Below are 20247 nucleotides of genomic sequence, written 5' to 3' on the forward strand. Positions count from 1 at the left end.
TTAGGAAAAACTGGGGAATTACTGGTCGGAGTTCGTGCGGTCTTCACGTTAGACGTAGCTGTGGCAGCATTCCAGCACCTTTGCGCTTCTTTTTTTTTGCGTTGGGCGATGGCACCCTTACGAGAGCTGATGCGCTGCTAACCTCCGCGCCAGTAAGTTGTTGAAGAGCGGCAGACACACATTCCTGCCCAAAAGCCCAGGAGGAGGGTATATGGTAGGTGGTTTGGTAATGAGGCAAGAGGCAAGATAGCTCGCACGTTAATTAAATTCCATCCACAGCGTGCGTGTGTTTCCGTGTGTACGTGCGCGCATCCTTACGAGGTTTTTTGGCGGGCGAATACTTATTTTGTTTGTCATTTGGGCTTGGGTTCCCGAAAGTTGATGCTGTTTTTTTACTGAGAAGAGTACTACACTTTGTGAAATAGTGATGGTATTTTCGGTATTTTTGGGGGCAATAAAAAAAGCGAAGGATAAAGACAAGATGATCACAAACACAAGGAATCGTTTGAATCCTTTTCCGGTTTTTTTTTGCAAAAAAACAACCAGCGCAAGGATAGAAATTCCTAATGAAGTAATTTCGATTTCTGGCCATTCGTGGCGTGGTGGTATTTTCAGGATCAACAAGTTTGGGAAATCGTTACTAAATTTAAAACAACAACAAAAAAAACTAGCGTCACAAAGGTGAATTGAATGTAACAATTGGTGGAGGATAAAAAATAGGGTTACTCGATGGAAATATTTTCGGACAAACCTTTTTTTTTGTTGGTTGGTTTCTTGTTCTTTATTGGAGAAAGAGCGATACAACCCTTTTTCCCAGCTGGAATGGGGGATTTTAATATTCCCGGTTCAAAAGGACCGAAAAAACCAAAATCCCCGGTTTCGCTCACGGGTTCACAATAAAACCTGGTGCCCACTCTGTTCCCTGTTTTTAAAACCGAAACAACACTAGAAGGTCACATTTTTCCGTGCGTTTCATTTTAAATTTCATTAAACTTCGATGTGTTTCGGTTTTTTTTTCTTCTTTTGAAGCGGGGGTTTTTTTGGTTTTTGCATTCTGGTGAATATTCCTGGTGGGGAATGGTGCCAAAAATTGTCCGCAATAAAATTTTATATGACGGTCCTTTAATTAGACGGTGGCGCAACGTGGTGTGTTGAGCATGAAAACAAAAAAAAATCACATTTCCTCAAATAACCAAAACCAGGCGCTTTTTCAAATGATATTAAGGATGAAGAAGCGAAAAGAAGGTATACAGAAGGAATGGACATAAATGGGTTCGATAAAAAACAAATTAAAACTCGGCCATGGTTTGTGCTGATTTGCTTTTGTAAATGAGAATCAAACGCACACCTAACCTATAAGATAACTAGTTTTCCTCTGTGTGTGTGTGTTTTTTTTTGCTAGCTGGAAATTTTATTGCAACTGACCATTTTTTTCCTCTCTCCTCCTATTTCTTTCCTTTTTTGCGTGAAAAATATGGTGAAAATATCAGCTACCTGCTGGTAATGGCAGGATCGAAAATGTTTCAGGTCATGCAATGTTTTAACATTTGCTCACCTCAATTAATGGTTGAAGTGTACGGACAATATGGATATTTTGGGAGAATTTTCTGGAAAGAGTACCTCGTAGAATAATTGGAGATGCGAAGGTTCCAATAAGGTTGCTTATTAGCGTACGATAACACTTCACAAGTGGTCGTATGCTTTGAATTCTGGAGTAGCCTAAGAAATGTCCGTTGTATGTAGAGTGTTTTTATTGGGTAAAATAAATAAATTTTAAAAAAGGGTACAAGCAATTGAACACGTTGCTCTGCCTCATCTGGGTTGATAATCTTGGGGTAATGGAAAGACACTATCCAGACTTCCGAAAACTCACATGTAAGTGTCATATTTCAGTTCTTTATACACAGCAAATCGCAAGACACTGGGGTTTTTTTGTTTTTTGTGTGTTACTGCAGCTGCATCTTATTTGTCACCAAGCAGCTTAGAATGCTATCCTCATGAAGGATGTAATAAGCTCCATCATCCATAGTGTAATAAGCGACCGTCATTAGCCCAATGGTACTTGACGTTACTCGCGTAATACTAACCAGAGCTATCCAAACGTTTCTTCAAAAAACACCTCCACCAACCAAAACCCGTTCGGTTCATCTCAAGCACCTGCAGTAATTGTGGAGGTAAGCGCCTCCATACCCTTTACTCTAATTACGTACAATGAAGCGTTCCTTCAATGTTCCAAGGAGTGTCCGCGTAACAGTGAACCACTTGAGAACCTGACCGGGATGTCTAGTGGGCAAGAAAAATAACACCCTCCCATCGGTACGGTATCGAAACCAATCAAAGAGAAACAAAGAACAGCCGGGAACTAGTCCTCAGTTTTGCAGAAGTTGTTTGATTGGTGTGCATAGACGCGTCCGTGAGGGTCTCTCCACCTGAGCTACTGGGAGTACATCCCAGTGTTATTCTTTCTCGTCCAGTTCGAGATGCTCCAGGATCCAGGAGTACAGAAAATTAACAAAACTATTCCACATCGAGATGACTCCATTCGGAACTCGTGTCCATGACGGCATATGAAACCGTGCACCGTACGACAGATGGACGGTGATGAAATATTTATTCTGCTGCTCACCGCCTCCGGGAGCCCTGGGGTGGGTGCACGGTGTGACCAGGAGTTTCGGAGTTAATTTGATGAATTGAGATAAGTTTTCTCTCGGTTATCCGTTATCCGGTGCTGAGACTGTACCCGGGGTAAAGGATGGTTTCCGCATCATCATGACATATACACCCGAACAGAAGTAGCAGCAAGTATGAAGTAGTGTCTACTCATGTCCTTTTGCTCGTGGAATATACACCAGCAAATACTGGAACTCCACACACATCCACAAACTCATATCCCTCATCCTTCCGGGCAGAGCGATGCTCGGCAACCGGGTAACGAAAATGGTTTAATTTGATTAATTTGCTTCCGGGTAGGTACAATTAAGTAATTGAGCAAAACACAACCGTACCCAGTTAGCTCAGTGATGACCGTGCAAGTATCACAAAGCAGCGAGGCTGCGGTGAAGGGCAATTTTTATTACAACTGGTCAACTGGTCGTCCGATGCAAACGTTCCCGGAGGCAGTCCGAGCGATAGCGCATTCCATGACTACACACACCTGTCCGTCCGTGCAGTGTGTAGTAAGCTACCAGAAGAGGGGGAGTGTGGAGGAGGAGAAGAAGGTACAATTTTAGTTTGCATTGACCCGGGTTTGGTTTGTACCGAAGTGGGCAAACTTTAGATACGATTCGTAACATGGGCCACGGGCTGTGATTGAGGTTAGTTATTTATGAACCGCAAAACCACCAAAACCAAGGCTCTACGTTTGGGTAAAGCGATACTACCTTCTTTCGCTTTCAATTACCATTTGCTTGTTCATCAATAATGTAGCGACGGGTTTTACCACTTGGAACGCACCAAAGGAGATGTGCTTTTAAGTCGTCGAACCCCCGTACCTGACACTAATGTCATCAAAGTATTGTGCCCGCGCCATCATTTTGCTAGTGGTTTTTCTGCGTTTAAATTGTATGGCAAGAGACACGTTAAAGCTGATAATTTGTCATGGGGTTTAGTGCTTTAGGCGCTTTGCAGATATAGATACCTTTGATTCCGATATTAATCCTTGAGGTTTAGGAATGCTTTTGGTAGGATTTCCGCTTTTAAATTATTTTAGTTCTTGTCCTTAAACTCTCCGAACTCTACTAATATTGTAATTCACAAAAGACATTATATTACAAGGCTCTTTGTGGCGTTCAAGAATAGAGCCAATATTTTATACTTTTCGTCCGGTTTTCCATGTTGTCAAGGTTTAGACCAGTTTTTTCCGTAATGAGATTTTTATGTTTTCATGATTTATTGATGCTCTTTCATGTACATCATGTACGGTTAACCTTCCACCACTATTTCTACAATTTTTTTATATAGATATTACGGAGCTGAGAATTAAACTATTGAGTACTGAGTGTTTAGTATTTATTTAAACTATTTTATCTATCCCATGAAAGCATAACGATTCGTGACCGAAAGTGGGACAATGATATTATAGGCAAACAAGCGCTCTTTAAAAAAAACGGTTCGTATCAAGTATGGCAGGATATGTGAGGGAGCCATTCATGGCCATGTGGCATGAAGAAGACGGAATGGGGCATAAAGAAGAATTGCTGGTAGAAGAGAAGGGACATCGAGAACGTTGTCTTGTGTTATTTATTGCTTAAATTCAATGTACCATATGTGGCCCCCTTCGAAAAGAGATTTGCAATAAATCATTATCTAGAGTGGGAATGTCGAGCTTTTATGCAGTCTATGAAGGAAGGACTTGTTGGTATCCTGGTGAAAAGCGGCGAACTGATTTCTCCAGTCTGGCCATCGCAGTCATGAGTAGTCCAAGGTGGATCGGACCCAACAACAATATGAAGCCTTCAGGCAGGAGGGATCTCTAAAAAGAGAAGATAACCTAACAATCAGTCCCAAGGTTTTCTTAGACTTGGATATACCAACATTAACTTTGAAAGAGAGCGTCTTACGTTGTCATGAAGTATGTAATTGCAGTCGTGCGAGTGAAAGAAGGTAGCTTTTGAGGCAGATAGATAGTCATTCACAAATACCAATAATTGAAGAGAACCATGGACACTCATTTAAGGAACCCCAGAGGAGCCTACAAAAGAATCGGAAAGACTGGACAGCCCTCTTCCTCTAAACAATCTACCAATAAGATTGGATATGAACCAGGATAGTAACCGGCACCCGGCTTCAAGCTTTTCAAGTTTGATTATCAGTAGGTCATGAGGAAGACTGTCGAAATCCGTAACTGGAGGAAGACCAGGATAGTAACTGACACCCGGCTTCAAGCTTTTCAAATGTCTAAATCCGACTTAAACTCCGGGTACTCAAAATCGGTTTGGTGATCCCATAAGGTTAGGGGATGCTGCGTGTTTGGGGATGAAGTCATGTAGGTGAAGAGATAGATAGTAGACATAACCTGGAAAAACAGAGAAGTGGACAATAGATTCAAGAACCTTGGATCGGGAACAGAGTAGTGAAATACCACGGTAGTTCGAGCATACGGAGCAGTCTACCTTTCTTTTGGATAGGGATCAGCCAATATCCCGGGAAGAAGCCATAATGAATGGATCTTGTAAGGATATGTGTTAAGAATGGGTCGAAGAAAGAAGCGCACTTGTATAGGATAGGTGAAGGAATAGACCTGGAGAGTACCTACATTGATTACTGGATTGATTGATTGAAGTTCACAAAAATCGCCTCAAAGTATGCAATACTCTTAGCAAAGTATTCTTTAATTTACATGCAGAAACATTTTCCATTCGCTCAATGTTTAAATCAATTCAGTTTCACCAGTTTTATAGCCGGATTTCAGATGGCTGTAATAGATCAGATCAAATCTATCAAAATCCAACCACAATCTAATACTCGCTTCTCCCACGAGAAGGCTCATTGCAACCATAACCTTACAAACGCAAAAATCTGTTGTGTGCGGGTTTAATAAAAACCAGTCCGTTCGCTTCACACGTTGTCGTGTTCTTTGTGTACGAACGAACCCCGTTCCTTCTCTACCATTCCTCAACTACTTCACTTGGTAAAAAGCGAAACTCATGAAAATCGAAACTTCATACGCTGCTCGGTGTGGCGCTTTACAATTTTTCGCTAGCAGATATTTTCCGTTTTTGGTATGAAATTGTATTCCTTCCTTTCTTTGTTGGTGCTGCTAGGATGGAAAGCGGAAGAATATTGAGGAAGACTAACGAGAGAGGAAGAGAAATTGCAAACCAGAATACACAAAGCAGAGTTACGGGGCGGGGGATAAAAAACGCATCGAGCATGAACAAAGTACTTGGCCCTTGGCCGGAACCGTTCAAGGAAAATTGCCGCGGAAAATCGGAAAAGTTCAACGTTGGGGAAGTGCAGGGATATGGTAGGTAAGTAAATAGTGCACCTTAAGAAGAATCGCTCGAGTTTCCGTTTACCGAGCAGAAGCTAAGGATTTAGCACGATGAAAAATCTGTCCTTCATCAAGCACCATTCACTCGCTGGCTAAGCACCGGACATGGGAGGGGGGCAGTATGGAATGCAGAACCCGGTAAGATGCAAGCATGCAAGTGTGAAGGGCAAAACAAGGATACTTTTGCTCATCGGACGATCGAAATTAAAAAACAAGAGGTCGGACGGAGTTTTTCCTTTTTGGAAAGTTTCAATGTTCGGATCATGTTTTCCGACCTTTCTTCCAACGCAAGGGGTTTCCATTCTCCTCCCCCCTGCCCCCCGCCCCCTCTTATTAACCACCGGCCAGCACGGGTAATTGAGCAAGCACGGAAGTAATGGTGAAGCTTCTTAAAAAACGAGCGAGCACCTTGGAACGGTTCAAACACGACCAAGGGAAAACTTTTTCTCACCAGCAAACATGTTTTGCCAATTTCAAACAAAGAAATCGAAACCAACCGAGAAACCCAGGGTGAAGATAATAGAATGGGATGGAAGGGATTGAGAAGGAATGGGAGGAAGATGATCCTTCAACCACATTATACATCCTCCTTTCTCTTGAATAACCCCGTTCGGCGTTCGTCCCGTAATTCCGTTTTACATAAACATTAGCAAAACATTTTTCGGACCAGCTTCAACGTAATGTTAAACATCAGTCATCGTTGCTCGTTTATGGTTTCGGTTCAGTATTTGTTTATTTTTTTTTTTGTTTTTTGCCTTCATCAGTTCTCTTTCTCTCTCTCTTACTCCTTGAAAGCACGCTAAGGTAGCTCACGTTTCACGGGTGTTGCATCCAACTGTAAGAGGGGGGCAAATTGATACAGACTGTGTGTCGTTGAAGCATATTCCTTGAATAAATTATGCAAATGGTGCACCGAAAAAAGCGACACGCGAAAACTACATACACACGTACGGATCCGCGGTGTAGATGTATCCAGTTAGCCATGATGCGACGCCATCAATCAGCTCCAGACAAAGTGACCAAAGTGATTTCTGTGTCGGTTTTGTTTTTTTTATTCCTCCCTTGTTTCAACCCTTTTCCCATCACCTTTAAAACTGGAGATTTCATCTTTTTTTTTTCATCGGAAATATCCTTCATCGTTTTTATCATTTTCCCCCCCTCTTAATGCTGAAATCGTGAAACGCAATAGACAGCATCAGAATATCAGCAAAATAGTAGAAAAAGAAAGGAATTATAGGAACGGGAACACACGTTTCGTAATTAATTTTTGAATTCCATCAATTGTGCCAAAGGAACGAAACGCCCGAATGTATGCAAACGCTGTCGGACGGACCAACCGCCTGGTTGAATCGTGTGGCCCGTTTGACCGTTTAATATCATGGGAAGCAACAACAAAAAAAAACAAGAAACGAGAAAAGCACCAATTTCCTTTCTTTATCAACGGGCGTTCACTTTCATCACCATCGTCGCTGTCGTCGTCGTCGCCATCGTAGGTAAACAAGGTTTTGCTGCTGGTTTGCTTTTCATTTCCGCTTTGGAAGTGATAAGCACCCTCCGGTATGGAAAATGGAGCATTTCTGCAGTCTCTTTTTTCGCTTGCCACACAGAGAGAGAGCGAGAGAGAGAGAGAGAAAAACAAAAAGTGAAAGTCGAGAGATGGATTCTGGCGCGGATCTTGTTGGTAACTTCGCCAGTTACTTTGTATCCGGAACAGGCAAGTGTATTAGAGATTAACGCTGAGGTAGGAGGGTGTGTTTGACGTACTCGATGTGCATGTGTAAACACACGAAACAGCGACTTATCGGGCTCCCTCAGGGCCGGAGACATGGCACGCTGCGCAACAAAGTAGCACAAAGATCGGTATTGCAGCCGTTATACAGCCTGGAAGCTGCCCCCTGCAAGGTAGGCAATGTGCGGTACATCTCGTGCGCGAACGGATCTCGGTACGGTGTTTTATGTTTTTTTTCTCTTCAATTTCAAACGAAATTTCATCTTTTGCAATGAACGTAACGAGAATTAACAAAAAAAAAAAAAAAAACAAAAATACACAGAAGCGAGAAAACCCGACAGCGAACGGAACGTCGCGTCTGTACCTAGATAAAGATAGTTCCATTCCTCCAGGGAAGGTAATTAATATTTTATTTACCCACTCGAAACGTTCTTCTGCACTAATGTTGCATCGTGTTGAGTGTGGTGTAGTTGTAAGATTACGCGGTATACGAACGGGTAGTTGTGCATACACATATCCACGGATAATGGGGACGGAGAAGTGCAAGCAGTACCAGTCGCGTTGTTCGACTAAAAACTGTCCTAAAGGGAGCAAACTTCCTCCGGCACGTAAAATGTGCTACAAAGTGCTCAACAGATAGCTGCCAGGCACCGACATTTTCGATGCGATGCTGTTTGGGAAATCCACTGTGCGAAAATTCACTGTTCAGCAAACAGCGGTATATCTTCCCTTGCGAGCGCGTATTGCGTATCGTCAGGCGGCTATTTGCTATGCTTTCTGGTTTATTTATAATTGGACCTGGAAGCTACCACTGTCGAACCGTGGAGAATCGTTCGAATTTCTGCTCAGTAACGGACGGCGAACCTTGGATGTACTGTTTTGTTTGATTTAACCTCCACAGTACACGCACCGGTGTCTGTAAGTTAGAAGTGCTTTTTTGAAGGGATTTTATTTACCCACTTCGGGAAAACTCGTCCACTGATGGGCGATTGCTTTTTGCCAAAGACTTCTTAGCAATGCTCGGTTGGGTACAGGCGTACAAGAAGCAATCTATCCGTCGGGTATCGCAAAAGGATACCCGCGGCGAAGAGCCCATTACTCAAAAATCATCGAAGTTTCGACACCGTCTCGTCTATGCCGCTCCACACCACACTGGTCCATTATTTGAGGTTAAGGTTGAGGGTGTCGAGAGTCTATTACATTCTACCGAAACAAAAGCCCGGTTACTGACAACCGGAAACGCAAACATATATCTATGAGGAGATGGAGTTGAGATGTACGAGAGTGTGCCAGGGGGTGGGAGTTGAGCGATTGCCGTTAATCATCTTACAAACCCTTCGACTTTAAACAACGAACGGTGTGAAACGGTTTCTCGGTACTGAATGCTAGTCCTTCCCTCCCTGTCCATAACACACTTTTACACATATGCCCTAGTTTTGTCGGTTATGGCAAAAGGTCGCCATAACGCGGGTGTTGATCGGGTTGCCTACCATTCCGGCGTGAAGATGAGTAACACCCAGCCGTTAGTCAATCGCGATACAGTGCGCTGGCAACTCGTCTACAAACGGCTGAGCCCAAGATCAATCAGGATGTGAGGATGTGTTGATTAAATGCTTTCTCTTAGCACTCCGTCCTTTCTGCCTTTTCGTCCATGACAGGAAAAAAACCCCTCCTTTGCCAAGCTGCAGCTCTTTTTGGTGGTTATCAAATAATGAACTAGCGAACTACCAAGTTAGGGTAGTAATGCCTTTCCTCCCAAGAGTCAACAAATGAAGAACCTTGAAAAGTACCTTCATCTTACCCGTCCCAAGACTTTTATCTTCCAACCCCATTACACTCCCATACACACACACACACACACACACACACTATTTTAATCATCTATAATTAATGTGTCAATAGTGGCTTCCGTTTCAATTTCCCGTGTGCGCCATACACCTCAGGCAGAAACAACGAGACCAAAGAAGACCAAACTAGAAAATCACTACTTCCTTTCCTTCATCATTCATTTCCTTCGCTTCGGAAAAAGGACAAAAACCCCGTGGTGGGCGGGAAAAGTTTTAGAACGAGTTTTCCATACCTAGTTTTCGTCACCCAATTTTCCCCGTGCACAATATTTTAAATGCGACGCCGTCACAAACCCTCGGCGGCTCAACAAAAGCAAGGGAGGGAAGAGGGGGGGTGGAGTGAAAGAGGGTGTGAGTGGTTAAACTTTTCAACTTTACCATAAAATTAATTACCCATACGATACGCACATTCACTTACCCGTGAAACCCATTGGGTATGTGTGTACACACATATAACGGCATCATCATCATCCGGGTGCGTGTGTTGAGGAACTTGTCGGGGGAAAAATCCATCAATTCGTCTTCTGCACGTCTTTAGCCTAACCGTGTTGTGGTACCCTCGGACGGCTTTGATCCTTTTTAAGGCAAGCGACGTGTAGAAAAGGATAAAACACCAAACGGAGGAACTGAATTAGCATAATTACACCTTGCACTCCTTTTTTCCTGTGGAACTTGGCAACCTACACACACACACACTCACACACACGGTAAGTAATTACATGTGGATTAGCGGGTTCCCGTTTATCCGATAATTACGTTACTGTACCACTTTTTGGACCCATTTTTGGACAACATTTTCCATTACCGAGGAGCCTAGTGAGGGGTTGGAAACTTTCGTATCTTGCTGCGTTAAGCAAATCCCCACAAGTTACGTCTTATTTATCGAGGAAAATTCCAACTCGCAAGACATTAAAGGTGACAGAGTTGTGTTGTTTTGCATATTTATTGATTTCTTTCTTGCAATGTTTCCAACAGTGTAAAAGTTACAGTCACTACCATATTAGCCTGCCATTAGGCGTGTGGCATAGATAAGGAAGCACAAATTTTACAATTCGCCTAGAAGTGCCTACAAAATCCAAAGTTCCTTTACACTCATTTTTCAAAACAAAAACTGCCAAGACGCCATTCGTAGGGGAATGAACGCCATCTCCTCCGCCCGCATCCGTGGAAAACTCCGACAAAGATCTCTATTTATATTTATGGATGTATAAATAAGATGCTGTGGGGTGGTGTATGTGTGCGTGCCGGAAAACTAGCTTTTGCTCTGCCGGGGCGAGTGTTGCGATCTTATCATACCGGATATCCCCGGAAATAGGAAGCAAAAATAAAAGAAACAGAAGAAATATTATAAATAATCAGCTGAACAAGAGTTTGGAAAAGGGAGGAGTTGAGTTAGTAGAGGGAATTTGTTTTTTTTTTAAACGAAAGTTTACCATTTTTTAAAAATTTTGTTGGGGAATTGGAAATGTTATCCTCCGGCGCATCCTTATATCTGGTGGTCATGCATGATACCGCCGATTACTATCGGTGCCCCATAGTTTCGTCACGGGTTTCTACAGCTTCTGTCGCCTCTGTCTGGTTCGGGAACCGTGTGAAGGTCGTAATGCTGTCAAGCAAAACTATGCATACCGGACGTGTACCCGAGATGCGCCGTTCCGGACACGAACCGAAACGGAATGTCAAGCTCGTAAGTAACGCTGTCAGTCCTCCGTTGGAGAAAGAGCAGCGGGGTTTTTGGGAAAAAGGTTGTGGAACAGTCGAAAGCTGGTAAGTTATGTACCTCTGAATGTTCCCCCCCCAAAAGAAAACAACGAAAAGAAGAAGAAGAAGTAGGTGAAAACTATTCCTCCCAGTATGCCAGTCACTATATCAGGTCAGGCTGTCACTGGAACTGGCTCTGGACGAGGTTTTTCGGCTTTTCACCACCCAGGCAAAGAATCACAAGCGTGTGGATTGCAAATACGGAGAACGACGGGGGGAAGGAGGTGGAAGATACACAACAAAAACAAACGATACCGTAAAGATAAAGGACAATGCTACAGAGCAAACAATCTTTTCCTCGGACGACACCCGAGAACGACAACACTGCACGAGAACTTCGTTCCTGCTGGAAGATTGGCGTAAAGCGAGAAGGGGAAACCTTCCACGCTGAATTCTCGGATATAGAGAGGCATTTAATTAATTTCCAACACTTCTACCCCATCCTGCCGTACTGCTTTCCAACCGGCGGGTACCAAGGTTTTTTTTTGTGCACCAACTTATCACACTGCTCCGGAACTGTATTTGCCTTTTGGACATGTGGGTGCCGATGTCTGTGGGTATGGCGGAAGCTGGAACTCCTTATCGGTGGACATATTTATGTTTTCCAGATACTTTCCAAAGGTCCCCCTGTGTTTTTTTCTCCCTTCTCCCTCCCTCCTCATTGAGTCTTTCTCTCCATCTATTCGTCCGAAAATTTGCTGGACGTTGAGTGTTGCGTTCCAAACCACTTTGGAACCTCCCGTGCGAAATGCCGGCCCTTACTCTGTCTTACGAAACCCTGGTCAGGCAGGAAGATGATGCGTTCAAACGATCGAGCGGAAACAGATAAGTTGCCCGAGCGACAACACTATTAAACTATAAATCTTCCGCCTAGCGCGTCCACCGGCAGAGAGTCAGAAGCTGAATGGGCTATTGTTTTGAGAATGGGCTGTAAGTGGTCCGCGTTGGACCAACGCGCGTGGGTGGGTACAGCAGGGCAAACAAACTGGGGGCAAGAAAAATATACGCTTGCACCAGAAAGATTGGCGGCAGAATCATTAACCGTGACCGGAGCAACGGAACCTAAACCCCAAAAACTCGGACGTACCGGAACGTCCCAAGATGTACGAAGATGGCGGACGTCGGATGTGCTAGTTGTTTTCATTAGCGCACCCAACCTGCCGTGGACAACATGGGGAAGGGAAGGATATGGATATCACTGTCATCGTCTTCGGTTTGGTATTTCACCAAAACCAAAAGAAGAAAAAAATACGTCAGAGCGTAGAAAAATGTCGAGGATGAGCCGTCAGTACGCGCAGTAGATGGAAGACATTGATTATTGGATGCATGTAAGGAAGATGTAGAATGGATATTGCTTTCCACCGTAACCGTGCTAGAGGGTCGTTCACGAGGGACGATGATGTGGATTATTTGGATGATTGTTGTAATTGAAACTACTTTACTCTGTGCCTACGAAGCTAACCCGGGATGTGCTTATTAATGAATTCTTGAACTCGCCTGTATCCGGACCCTGGAAAGGCAAAACTCGTGTCAGTGCGGCGAAACTAATTCGATGACGTTTTGGAAATCAGCACTAATAGCAACACGCAGCATGGTCAGCAATTTGGTTCTGTTTTTTTTGTTGGTTCTTTACTGCCACAGTGTATCTGTAGCCTCTAAGGACACTCCTCCCAGAGACGATGACGTGGTCACACTTTCTAGTATCTGGCTATTTGCTGTGGGTTGCTCTAATTTTTGTTCACCTTTTTGCTTCATCTTTATTATCATTTGGCTTTACAGCGATGTGATTTCATAGTGTTCAACCACACACCACAAGGATGACTTGTCGTTAGCCATTGCCTGCGAAATAGACATTGACTGACACATTGCTCATTCATGTGGGCGATAGTTTCGCTCCAGGCAGCTAACGGTCCGGAGTCGGAAGGCCATCACTAACCGTTTCAAAACCCCTTTTCCACCAAAAGGTATTGCTTATCTCTGTCAGGCTGCTTCACAACCGGTACAAACAATTTGCCCGCTGTGTGGAATACCGTAGAACACTGTACACCGATGGAAGATGGAGTGTCCGCTTTTTGTCGGGATTTAGGCTCGTAAGTTATGCAGCTTCTAATTCCTTGGGTGCGAACGAGCGACACACACAAACTCGTCAAACGAACGGCATGGATTACGGACCATGCGGGATGGAGGGTCTTTCCCGGCCACTCCATCAACATCCTCCAATGTTTGGGGTTTTTCCACTGAGGTAACGACGTGTACCTTCCAAACCGTTGAATCGTGGTGCACGTCTTCACACAAACTGGTCACCTTACGGGCAACTCCTATACACCCAAAACTGACTTAAGCTTATTGAAGCAGAAATACCTTCGGCAGGAAAGGATTTTGTTGTCACACGCAGATGACGGATCGGATTGACCCCCCGCAGAAAGGTGGGGAGGGAGAGAGGGAAAGAGCGGTTGTCACTAGGACTCATGCTTAGATATATGGAAAATTTTCAACTCACAAAATTTCGCCCCTAACCACAGTGCTAGTACAACAAGCATTTTTTTATGGTAATGAACAAACCTGACACTTCAATCCCGGGATAAAATGGAGTAGCACCCGTACACCAACCCATATAATCTAATGTTTGATTAAGTTTTGAAACAAATATTAATCTGGATTACTCGCTCTGGACGATTGCGAAAGACCAGAACCTTAGCCAACAGGCCAACTGACAGTGTCCGGCAACAGTGTCATTATTGGAACGGAGGTTATTCAGTGTGCGTGTCTGTGTGACGGTGTACACGAGCGTGTAAGAGGTGAAAGAGGAGTAGTTGTAAAGTGCACTTTATCTTTCGATCGTTTGCCAGCAGGAACCACCTGCTGATAATAGACGTCCATACGCAATTATGCACCCAACAACCCATCCCATACGCAACATTCGACCGATCCGCCGAAGACGGTCATAACCGACACAGGGTGGATGGCCAAAGATGTCCGCCTCGCTTTAATGGCGTCGTCGATATGAAGTTTGCCAGGTCGGATGTTCAACAGCCATCGACCAATTATGATAATGCAAACGGTGATAATTTAACTTCCTTTTACCTATTTTGCTTCAGTTCACTCACAACGCCTCACCCGCTTTAGATTTCGTAATAATCGCTTCCGGGTGATTAACCGGTATGCGAAATGACACTTTTGCTCACCTTTAAAGGCAGGCCGCCGTCACGTTGGGACTAGCTTGGTCACGTTGGGGACATTTGGAAGACTTGTACAATACTAACAGTATTCAAATAGTTCGAATAGTATAAATGAATGAATTACAAGCTGATAAAATAACAAAATTATAACCAAAAGGAAGTTATGCTTTCAAGTATATTTAAAAAAAAATATTGTTAGGGTTTCTACCAAGTATCTCTTCAAGTTCGCGTTACAGTAATTTTGTCCAACAACTTGTTGTCTGATGTCCTACGGTGCAGCCAAGTTTTGCAGGTCAGGTGGGCAGTTTGGATTTATGGATAACGTTTAAACGCCGCAAAACCTGAACACACCAGCAGTCCTAAAAGTGGTGGTTGTAAAATCCTTCTGCCAAGAACTCCTTGATTACTATCTCGTCTAATCGTCCAGTAAGTCTCCAACAGCGAACAGGAGAACAATTATCCCTGAGCACCAGGATTTACTCCGGGCTGCTGTTGCCCAAGTCACCAAGTCACCCTTCCCATTTGCCAAACTTCACATCATGCCGTTACGGAATAGCATCTTCTCTAATTTCCCGAAAGAGCGTATTTGTGTCCAAGCAGCTGAAGCATAATGGCAAAAGATCTTTATTGACCGAGCCCCGGTCCTGATCCCAAACGCTTGTCTACCATCGTCTACTGTCGGAACACTCGAGGAAATAAAACACAGCATGACGCATTCTTCTCGCAACAGACACACACACGCGTGCACGTTTTAGTGATATAGTTTTTCTCGGACCGTGTGATACGCCTTCTCGCTACAACGCACAACAAAGGGCACGTCCGGAAATGCCGAAAGTCATCAACATCCCAGACCGATCCGATTGATTTCTTGCGTTGCGGGCAGGCTGCAGGTGTGCGTTATACTCTCGTCATTGATGAATTCTTCCATCGAACGTCATACGGTGTAGATCTGGTATCTTCGTACGATAAGACAGAAACAGAAATCAACATAAAGACGGAAATCATTTGCGATACTTGCCCCCCCGTCCACATTTCGGTCTCTCGTCGTACAAAAACAGATAGTGCATCCGGGTTTGCTGAGGTTGAATTGTTTTTGGTGGGGAGAGCAGGTTCTCGACGTTTCTTTTACTTCTTGGGTGCAAATTTGTTTCTAGCACGTAGCAGGTGTCCTCATATTCGTCAATCAAACCGAAACGAAACGTCCGTTCAAGTCCGTCTGAGTGCTCTGTCCCGCTCTCGTGGAGTAGTCATTACACAGCAGCACCAGTGCACACAGATGGTGCACTGCGTCACGTCCGGGTGTAGGAGTGTATGATCGGTGGGTTGGTTTGCTTCAATAAAACTAAAAGCACGAGTTGGTGGACAAGCAGAAGCAGGAGTCGTGTAATTCTGATGTACGGTGGTGAGTATATGGCGCAGTGACGGCATCATCCAGGATGATGAGTCGATTATGGATCCCAGTCCGGTCCAGCCTGACGTCCAGCGGGGTCTGCAGCAAATAGCTCACACTCCTGTTACATCCCGCACACGGGTTCTCGGGTTCGGGTCAGCCAAAACGTGGTCGAAGATTAATTAACGTTTAAACGGTGGCCCAGGCAGTTACTCCAGGCCCTTTAGGATTTTCTATTATGGTTGAACGAACAGTGCAGAACGTTACCATGTCGGCTACTTCGTCAATATTTCCCCCACTCCACCAGATACTGCGGGTGGATTGATTTGAATAGCGTCAGGTCTGGGGTTTTCGTCGAGGTCGAGAGTCCTGTGTAATGGACACCTCCGCTACTCACAAACCGCTTCTTCGATTCTTCGTGGGCGTCGCCTTTCGTCTTGACAAGATTGCTTGGACAAAGTGCCGTAAGCTGATGCACTTGAAACACGTGTAATTATGATGATTCCTTTCCCTCCCCCATTCTCCATGAAATCTCGTCTCGTGGCCATCACCCAATATTTCGTACAGAAATTGCGCACATTTTTGTACCTCCTCCAAGGATTTTTGTACCTCCTCAAAAAAAACAAGAACTTCTTCTAGAAAGAAAATGGGAAGGAATATATATTTTAACGTTTTTTTGTTTACTTTCTGTTGTCTTTTTTAACACTGAATCATGCTTACCGGTGTTCACCTTCAGTTTTTTTGTTATTTCCATCATCTTGAATGACTTCTTGTAACTCACCCACCCCATTAACGGGTGGCCGTTACATTATCGAGCCACGCTCTCTTCTTCCTCGCTAGATTTCGTGCTTAAGTATCAACAAATATTTGCACCACCAGGCACTGTTGGGAAGGAGGGTGCAAGCAGCGCCAGGGAGTTTTTGTTTTGGTGTTTTGTGTGTTGTATAATGCAACAAAACAAGAGAAAAAAAAAGAAGATTTGGAAGAGTTTTCTCCAAACCCGCTGCGTTCTTTACACATTGTCCTTTCATTTCAATTTTTCGGCTACCACTTCAATCGTGGCGTGACCAAGTAAAAGGAATGGGGGAGAGATTTTTTTTCCTTTCGTTTCCTTTTTTCTTTTTTTTTTGACGATGTAATGCAGTAATTCCAAAAAACTTGTTGTCAGACTTCTTTATAGTCGCACTTCTGTAACGATGGAGTGGCCCGGTTTTCGCGTGCGAAGTGCTTTGAACCGGCATCTTTGCTGCTTTCGATTGCGAGCGTCCTGGAAGACGCGCCTGGTCCGCGCTTAGTCATCCGCGTTATGACCGGGGGCACCCTTGTGCTGCTGCCGGGGGCATGAAGGTGAGTCTCGTTCAAACCGAGCAACAAGAGCGGAATTGTTGCCGAGATTTTTGTGTGCTCGGCGCGCTATGTGAAATGCATTGTGGACAAAGAATGGATTTCTTTTCCCCATTCCCCCCCTTTTCACCAAGGTTTTATTTTTGGTTCCATCAGTTGGGGTTTTTTGGACGAGTTAATGGAAAGCAGTGCCTTATATGAACAAAAAAAAAACAGAAGGGCACTCAAACTGGCCGCCTTCGTATTTTCGTGCCTCATCAAACCAAATAAAAATCAAAGCAAAAAAAAAACACGAGATTGGATGGATGAATTACAAGTCTTTCGTCTTTTTTTCCCCCCTTTCTTTGCACACGAAGATATTCGGAGTTGGTGTGGTGAGGAACTTTGGATTTTGGAAAGTTGACGAAGGTGGCAATCATTTACAAGAGATTTTATTCATCCAACATATAATTCACGTCTCCACGCAGGATAAGGAAACAAAACAAACAAAAAAAACGTGAAAAAATATTCATCTTCTAAAACTCCTTAAAACGACCTTCCGGAACTGAGATGGACAAAGAAAATTGGACGCGAAGGTTCTTTAGCTTTTTGAAGTCCTTTTGCTTTGTATGTGCTGTCACGTTAACAAGTTTTGCCATCAAGCAGATAAATCAGACAAGTGTAAAATGCTGGTCAGCACTTTAACACACATGCGTGGGGGGGGGGGGGGGTTTAAAAATTTTTGCACTCCTTCTCCTTTTTTTAAGCGTTTAAGCAATATCTTACGGCTGTACAGTTCTAAAACTTCGCCAGTTTTGCTTTGTGTGGGGTTTAATTACAGTCCAGTTGATTGCAGAATCCCTTCACTCCTATAATTCATCCCTTAATCAGTGTTGAAAGATATTTGTACTACCCATACATACACACACACATGCGCACAATTGCTAGAATTATTACATGTGCTAAGAGGATGCAACGGGGAAATAACGAGCAAAAGGGTGGTTAAGGTGTTAGAAGCGAAGAATCATTAAGCAACCGTACCCAATATATTTATCCACTCTCCTTTCCCTTGCTGTCTCCCTCCACCGTCCTGTTTTTTAGCAGGCTTACCAATATTTATATAAAAAAAACTCCAACCCATGCATTACTCCCCACACAAAGAAAAGACATGTCTCTGTAGGGCAAAGAAAAGGGTTTTTACCTCACATCCGGTGGTGTTGGTGCATCTTAAGACAACGAGAGGTGCAAAAAAAGGGGCAAGCAGATGCAAGGCAAGAAGTTCGCATCCATCGATTTACAAATCCCGCTTCACAACGTTGCAGCACGCACGTACACTGTACAAACTGTAACCCCTGTTTGTATGCAACACGCACGCACACCGTTCTCCACCGATTATCCCCCTATGGCGAAGCGCGCCGTCAAGGGGTGGGAGGGGGGCGGGGGAGGGCAACTCTACAAGGGCCAGTGACCGTTAAGATGTGTACGCAACACATGTGCGTCAGTGTGTGTGTGTATTTTCCTCAGATCCACAAACGTTGAAGATATTGGTTCGGGAAATCGGAAAATGCGTGCGTAAGAAAATGTTACGGAATTAAGATCTAAGAAGAAATGAAAGGATGAAGGTGTAAGGCAGGATGTAAGGCAGAAGTTACTCTCCGTCCTGCAACGAGTAATTATTTTCTTTTCTACAACCCGCCCAACACCCACCAACCGAAGACGTTTTATGCCCTTTTCCGTTTGGTGTTCTTTATATTTTCTTCTTGCTGATGAAAAACAGAGGGAGGGGGATGGGAGGGGGGGAGGTGGTTAAGGCGTAAGGGAAGGTAGCGGACAGGGGTGGTGTGTTTTGCAATATTTGCATAAAATCTTGCGGCTGCAGTCGAACAAAGAAATTAATGCAATGGCCGCCATAACGTTCCCTGTGCGGAAATAACCCTTTTGAGGCTGTTTAGTAGCAATAGCACCAGTAGGTCATTGCACTCTGAAGAAGCGTCCTTTTTGCATAATCCCCGTTTCATCTTACCAATGATTTTTTTTCGTTGCACCCTTTTTCTCTCTCTCCCGTTTCTTACCTTCACAGTCACAACACACTTTATCCTTGTTCGAATTGGAGTCGAATGGTGGAAACAACAAAAAAAAAACAGGCGACCAGGCTCATGGTCATGGCACAGGGTTGACACTCCGATGCGCACTCCAAAACGTATCACTAGAGGCTGCCTGTTGTACTTCGGTTCGGCAAAACTAGGGTTGGCCTCCAACGGGAGGCCATTGTGTGCTGCAGCCAAGTGCCAGAGCATGGCTGGAGACTGCGTACGAGCCAACACACCGGTGCGCTGTTGTTAGTCCTCCCGCTAGGTTACTGGGTAAATAGGGCAAATTTTGCACAAACGACAAGGGTGACGATGTCATGTGTCACGTACACAAACACGGTAAGGATTTTACCAATAGGGAGGACAAAAACACAACATACAGCAACAACAAAAAAAAATTGCAACGGAATGCACTTTAACGAGCTCGAGTTAAGTTGCTGTTGCTTTGCAATTTCTTTTTTTTTTTTGCAAAACCTCAGAAATTGCGTCGCATTCAAACGCGTCCATATCTTGGTAGAACAGTGCGTGCCGTAAAAGTATGTTAAATTAATAATATTTTTTTAATGAATCAAAGTCATGTGTTTGAGTGAATCCGATTCACATACATGAATCTGTGTGAATCTTCACAACGAATGAATGCCTTAGATTAAAAAAATGAATCTTTGAAAATCAATCTCTCGCTCTCTCTTTCTCTCTCTCTCTCTCTCTCTCTCTCTCCATTGATTAATCTGGGTACTGAAAATATTAAAATTATTTAATCTTTTATTGGCGGCGGCATGCATGTGATAAACGGCGCCAGTCCACACGGCCGGACCGGGTTCAAATCCCATCCGGGCCGTCCCCCCGTAGTATGGACTGACTATCCGGCTACGTGGTAAAAATAAGTCTAGTAAGCCAAAAATTACCTGCCTGACCTGTAAGGTCGTTAAAAACCAA

Source organism: Anopheles funestus, chromosome X, assembly GCF_943734845.2.
Source record: "Anopheles funestus chromosome X, idAnoFuneDA-416_04, whole genome shotgun sequence".
Lineage (NCBI taxonomy): Eukaryota > Metazoa > Arthropoda > Insecta > Diptera > Culicidae > Anopheles > Anopheles funestus.